The 7373-nt window shown below is 29.5% G+C and overlaps 1 protein-coding gene across 1 annotated transcript in view; it reads left to right on the top strand.

The window, feature by feature from the left end:
- Positions 1–7244: 7244 nt before the first annotated feature.
- LOC107015982 overlaps positions 7245–7373 on the top strand; it is a 1833-nt gene continuing 1704 nt past the window's right edge. Inside the window, exon 1 of the mRNA XM_015216446.2 lies at positions 7245–7355. The gene's annotated coding sequence lies outside the window, so the exon portion shown is untranslated. The remainder of the gene's footprint in view (positions 7356–7373) is intronic.

The following is a 7373-nucleotide window of genomic DNA, read 5'->3' as shown; positions in this document are numbered from 1 at the left end:
TAATGTTGTGAACAATTTGGTGAACCTGGCTTCTATTAAAGCTATGAATAAGATATTAAAAAAAGAAGAAAATTATCACGATTTGGTTGTTTTGATAAGGAAATGGTGTTGAATATTTAAGGAAATGATTGTTAAATTGTCAATTTATATGGTATTGTGAATAAATTATTTTCATACGTGATGACCACACTGATTGTGATTAGCGAGACTAATTTGATTCCATAAGATGCAAAAGAAAAAAAAAATACAAACTTACTAATCCTGACTTACGTAGGAAGCACATCAGATTCCATAAATCAAATGAAATTAATTCGACAATTAATTTTCTAAATTTGGTATTAAATGTTATACAATGGAGTCTGATGGTCGTCTGCACACAATTTTATTTATACCTCAAAATGATATAAATACTCTCTCCGTTCAGAATTATTTGTCATGGTTTTTATTTTTAGAGTCAAACTATAAAAACTTTGACTAACATTTTAAGATATATTTTTTCATCATATTAATATGTAAAAAATTGTAATTTATAGTACTTTTCATATAATTTTAGAATATCTATTTTTTTGTTTAAAATATCAAATTAATGTGATCTAATTTATCTTTAAAAATTAGTAAAATAAACTTTCGATAAGCACAACATGACAAATAATTCTGAACGGAGAGAGTAGTATTTTTATAGATCTTCGATTCACGTTCAACTATATTAAATAGCATAAAATGACAAGATTATTGTTGTTGTACTATACGATTAATTTTGTTAAGAATTTTGAAATTACGTTATCATTTTTTCTTTGTTTTCTACGTGTGGGCCACTTATTGTCTTGCTATGTCACCAAAGAATCCTCTTCCTTCTATTCAATTGAACTCATATATTCGACAAACTATACTGTATCAGTTACTAGTAGAAGTTATTTAAGATTTTGAAAGATTAGTAACAAAGTATGGTGAAAACTAAACTTATCAAATTTAAATCTTAAACCTATCTCTATTTCTTGTCACTCACGACTAAGGCTGGCAAACGGACCGGTTTTTGGCCGGTCCGGTCCGGTTCCAATCCGGTTCCCGTACCGGTCCGTCCGGTACCGGTTGAACCGGTAAGGAACCGGTCTTTTAGTATACAGGATCGGGTACCGGACCGGTTCCTGGTTTTTTATCCGGTTGAACCGGTTCGGTAAGAACCGGTTCCGGTCCGGTCCAATCCGGTAAGGACCGGTTTAGCCGGATTTTTTATTTTTTTTTTTATATATTTTTAATATTACCGTTTTATTACCGTTGGGCCCTTCTAGCCGTTGGGCTGGGGCCCAAAACGGTCAAATATGACCCCCCACCCCCTTCTAACCCATTTACACTATAAATATACCATTTTTTTCAATTTTAAATCACAAATTCAATACTTATACATTCTTATACAATCTCTCAAAGTCTCAAACTCTCAATTATAAATCTCTCATAAATTATTAATTATTATATTGTGATATTGAGTTGAAGTTTGAATTTCGGAAGCTACAATCGGCATCTATCAAATCCGGCTTTCGTTATACGTCTACATTTACGTAGACGTTTGGTACATTCGTTCCAACTATTAACTTTAATTGTTATTTGTTTATTAATTTAGTTGTTTTATCTCTTTTATTATATTATTTTGCTTGTTTTTCTCTTAATATTTAATTGTTTTAAATTTTAACATGAATTCGGAAAGAAATAGTGGTAAAAGACCAATGTCGGAATTAAAAAATAAAAAGGGAGGAATAAATAGTTCTTGTTCTAAAAATTTGCCACCTAGATATTTAGTTAATACTAATGATTATACTTGTGTTAATGAAACTTTTTTTACGTCACCAAGACCTATTGAATTTAATTCTGAAAATGAAGTAGATCATGAGTCTTTAAATAGACATTATACTAATTTTGAAGAAGAATTAGAAGAAGAAGTAGAAATAAATGAGGAAGATGAAGAGACCCCTACCCCGACTAGTCCGGTTACCGAAGTCCCTTCTTTACCTACTTTTTCAAATGTCGCCGCCGTACGTGTTAAAAGATCGTTAGTATGGAAATTTTTGATACAAAATGAGGAGAAAACTACTGTTACGTGCACTAAATGTAAATTGATAATGAAACATGTAACTACGGGTACGCAAGGGGGAACGGGACGACTAAGAACACATTTACGAAAGTGTAATAAAGAATTTGCTCGCCTAGATGATATAGAAAGAGCTAATAGAAATGGAACACCCATACCCGAAAGTTCTATGGGTGTTGGAGGTTCTAATATGGTTCAAAGTGTATTAAATACGTCTAACCCGGCTAGTCGAAGCACACACCGCACATATAGTAAAGAAAAAGATCGTAGAGAATTAGCTAAAATGGTTGCTGTTTGTGGTTTACCTTTTTCATTTCCTTCTCATCCTGGTTTTGTTCATTATATTCGAGAATTATATAACCCAGATTATGAAGGTATTCCAAGAAATACAATTAAAAGTGATCTTTTTAAATATCAAAAAGAATATTCTCATTTTCTTTGTTGTTTATTTGCTTATTATGATGGTAGGTTATCTATTACTTCTGATATGGGACGTAGTCCTAATGGTAACGATTATTTTACACTTACTGTCCATTGGATTGACCATGAATGGAACATGCAAAAACGAATATTAGCGTATAAATATGTTGAAGAAAATAAAACCGGTTCTTATATAGCATCAAAAGTAGGCTCTATTTTACAATATTATGGAATATGTGATAAAATAATGAGTGTCGCTTTAGATAATGCTTCTAATAATTTAAGTGCCGTTGATTATTTAAAAATTAGACTTTGTCCAATTGATAATAGTTGTTTTCATATTAAGTGTGCCGCACATGTTTATAATTTAATAGTAAAAGATGGTATTTCTCAATTTGGAGTTTCTTGTGAAAAAATTAGACTTGCTTGTAATTGGATTTTTAAAGCTAAAGTAAAAGCTAGAATTACTGAATTTAAAAATCGTTGTAATGAATGTGGACTTGCATATAGAAAAATTCCAAAAGAAATATGCACTAGATGGAATTCTTTATTTGAAATGCTTCAAGTTGCTTATGTTTATCAAGAACCGCTACAATTAGTTTTTAATGCTCATAATGCGGATCCGAATTTAAGAATTGGCTTTGAAGATTGGCAAAATGTTGAAGAACTGATTGATTTTTTAAAAGTTTTTTATAAAGCAACAAATGAATGTTCTGGTCAATACTATCCTACTATTTCTTCTGTTTTAGTAAACATTTGTGCTATTTCAATTGAATTTGCTAAATATAAAGGAAAAGAACATTTTAAAGATTCAGTTGCTTTTATGATTGAAAAATTCAAAAAATATTTTTTCCCTATTCCTCAAATCTATTTGACTGCTACTACTTTCAACCCAAATTATAAATTAAGAGGTGTTCAAAGAATGGTTGAAAAGATTTATAAAAATTTAGAAATTAAAGATGATGAAACTCCTAGTGTTGAACAATGTAAAAGTAGCATTTATACAAAAGTTAAAGATTTATATAATGCATATAAAGTTATGGAAAAAAATATTCCAATAGTTGAACCTTCATCTTCTAAGCCTAAAAGTGATGATACAGATGACATGATGGATGAATATCTTGAGCTTGAAAGTGATGATGAAACTAATAATGATTTTGATTTATATTTCAACCAGGCACGGGAAAAGATTAGGCGTGACGAAGGAGAACTTCAACCTCGAATATTAAATTGGTGGAAGAATCGTGAAAAACAATTTCCGACACTTTCTAGGATTGTTCGAGATGTGCTAGCGATTCAAGCATCATCGGTCGCTTCGGAGCAAGCCTTTAGTGCAGCGAGATTTATGATTGGAGATCATCGATATTCATTAGCAAAGGACAGTTTGGAAATATCGGTGTTGTTTCGAGATTGGGTCAATGCCGAAAGAAGAAACACCGGACTACCACTATTAAGTAGCCATATAGAAGACCAAATAGATGAAATATTTGGTGAGAATAGTGATGATGGCATGGAAGCAATGGACGAAGAACGACAAATGCCAATTCCAAAAAATCTTTCTTTTCAAATGATACAAAATTTACAAAAAGAATTTAGAAAAAATTGGAATTGTTAGTATAATAATTACTAATTTACTATTCAATTCCTCCTAAATTATGTACTCTTATTCTCTTTCTAATATTTGTATTGTATAATTTATTTATTTGAATAAATATACGGCTATTCGCCTTGATTTTTTTCTTTTATAATAGTCTCTTCTATTTAATTCATGTCTTTTTATAAATTTAATTTTTAATTATTTTAATAAAAGTTTATATTAAAACTTTAAATTCAATATAAACTTTAAAGTTTAAATGTAATTTCAAACTTTAAATTCAATATAAAGTTTAAAAAACTTTAAATTCAATATAAAACTTTAAATTCAATTTGAAACTTTAAATTCAATATAAACTTTAAAATATAAATTTAATTTCAAACTTATATAAAGTTATAAACTTTAAAGTTTTCAATTGAATTTTTAATATAAATATATAATATTATATAATAATTAAAATAATTAAAAAAAAAATGGAAAAACCGGTAAGACCCGGTTCCAAACCGGTCCAACCCGGTTCCAAACCGGTTACTAACGGACCGGGCGGAACAGGGACACTTTTCCGGTAAAACCGGTCCGGTAAAATCCGGTACCGGTAAGAAAATCCGGTAAGAAAAAACCGGTACCGGTCCGGTTACCGATAAAACCGGTCCTGTTGACCCGGTCCTGTCCGTTTGCCAGTCTTACTCACGACCCTTTTGTTTATTCTATTGCATTGAAAACAAACAAGAAAGTTGTTGAATTAAGAACACGTCTTTAATATGGCATTGGAGTCCGGAGCCTAAAGGGTATAAAATATTAACAAAAATTTCAAAACGGTATATAAAATTTTATATTAACCAAAACGGCGAAATCGCTGGAACAATAGTGATTTACTTCACTGGAAAAAGCAAAATCGCTATTACTGCAGCGATTTTGCAAAATGTGATTTTTTTTTAAAAAAAAAATTCAAATCGCTACCTAGGCAGCGATTTTCAATTTTGTTTTTAAAAAAGAAAAAAAAAATTGAAAATCGCTGCCTAGGCAGCGATTTCCATTTAAAAAAAATTTAAAGAAAATCACTGCATTTTCAATTTTTTTTAAAAAAAGGCAGCGATTTTCAACTTTTTAACTTTTTTTTGTTTGAAAATCGCTGCTTTTGGAAGCGACTTACATTTTTTTTTTAAAAAAAAATCACAGTTTGCAAAATCGCTGCAGTAGCAGCGATTTTGCTTTTTCCGGTGGAGTAAATCGCTGTTGTTCCAGCGATTTTGCCGTTTTAGTTAATATAAAATTTTATATATACCATTTTGAAATTTTTATTAATATTTTATACCTTTAGGCTTCGAACTCGCATTTACCATATCACTCCACGATCCACTAACTCAAAATATGATATCTTTTAGGGAAGTGTATCAATTTATTGTGAATACACTTCTTTAGAATTGAGTATACGCTTCAGCATTCCATTTTTGCCGTGCTCAACAAGTCATCCAAGACTTTTTAATGGCCAAAAGAGATGGTTAAATCGACTATGTTGTATGAATTAAAGCATTGGTTAGTCAACAAGTTTTACGTTCAGAAGAAAATTTCCCACTAGAAAAAATTGAAAGATTCTTTATTTCTTTTGGATAATTCTTTATTTTTTTCGCTCATACCTCCCAAAATCTTCTAAGGGAATAATTGCTGTCAATTTGTTTTTCTGAATTTAATTGATACGGATTAAGGAGATTAAGAAAGAAAAGAAGATCTTTTTTATTCTAATGATGTTAAATAAACTGAAGATAGTCTTTTAATCTTATAGTTTCAAACATGTCATGTGAATAGTTGAAATTAAAGAATCGTCAAAGATGAAAGAATTCTTTTTAAAGAAAATGAACTAAAAAGAAACATAAAACAAATAAATTGAAACGCAAGAAATGGTACCATCTTACCAAATGAGCAGTCGAATGAAATTTTGTAAATAGTAATACATATCATGTATGCATATACAAATTAATTACTATAATTATTCTTTGGAGGAGTAAATCATAATACTTAAAAATTAAAATTAAACTATAATAAATTGGACTAAAATGAACTTTTTTTTCTCCACCACTTAAGGCCTAAAGAATGGAGAAAAGAAGCAAAACAAAGAGTACCTTTTCCTCAAATTGCTAATCTGTGCATTAATCATGTTCGGCAAACCAAAATAATTTACTATACAATTTGGATAAATTAATCTTGGTTATCAACTATTAATTATATTTATTAAAAAATTTATCATATGATACATGTCAAATCAACTTTATTGATCATAGACTTCTATACTTCTCTTTTTATTTCTTAGTCAAGTCATCTTAATTAATAAAAAAATGAAAACGAGTGAACAATGAAAAAATGTCCACTCAAATAAACTTTAAATTCTAACCAAATAAACAAAATAAAATTAAAAAAATTAGCTACGTGCCCCACAGTTCCATTATAGCAACTAATTGGCTAATTACAATAAATTAAATTAAATACATACTTGACACTCACGGGGCCCTTGAAAATGATATGATGATTCATTTCTAATGTTCATACGCAATTCTAAGAAAGAAAACAAGAAATCATAATTAATAGTCTAATTGCCCCCTAGATATCGATAAATCATACTTGTGATTCAATATATTTAACTTTTAATTATTTAAAACGTCTGATTTTAGATACTTTACATTAAAAAATTTGATCCTAGATTTTAAATATAAATTTTAAAAAATTATCTTTGAATATCTGATCTTTAAACTTTTTCACTTAAAAACTTCATTCCCCAAACAAAAACATGTTCAAACACTACTTTAACAACTCAAATTTTAAACCTCAATTTTAAAATCTATGATTGAACGAAAGCTATATTACCCTCGAGTAACAATACAAACTTAACATATTACATGATAATTAACTCTACTCTTCAGGCCAACAACTTTGCTCAATATCTTTTACGTGACACATGGACTAAAATCAAAATTTATAATTAAACTAAAGAATCAAATGTGCTATTATAATAAAGAGGTGGGGCAAATAAGATAAAACTTTACCCTTCTATTATGGTACTATCTTTTTCTTTTCTTGTGTGGCAGACAATCCTCTTCAACACCCCATACCCCACCCCCACCCCCACCCCTACACCCCCAAACAACACGCATACATATACATCTATATATATGTATATTCATATATTTGTACATATTATTACATACATAATTAAAATCCCTTGGGGGAAGAATTTTTAGTTTATTTCAATTAGAGAAATGATACATAAATATGACAATAGAT

Source organism: Solanum pennellii, chromosome 4, assembly GCF_001406875.1.
Source record: "Solanum pennellii chromosome 4, SPENNV200".
Classification (NCBI taxonomy): Eukaryota; Viridiplantae; Streptophyta; class Magnoliopsida; order Solanales; family Solanaceae; genus Solanum; species Solanum pennellii.
The sequence above is the reverse complement of the archived record's forward strand: the minus strand, read 5'-3'. Positions and strand labels throughout refer to the sequence as shown.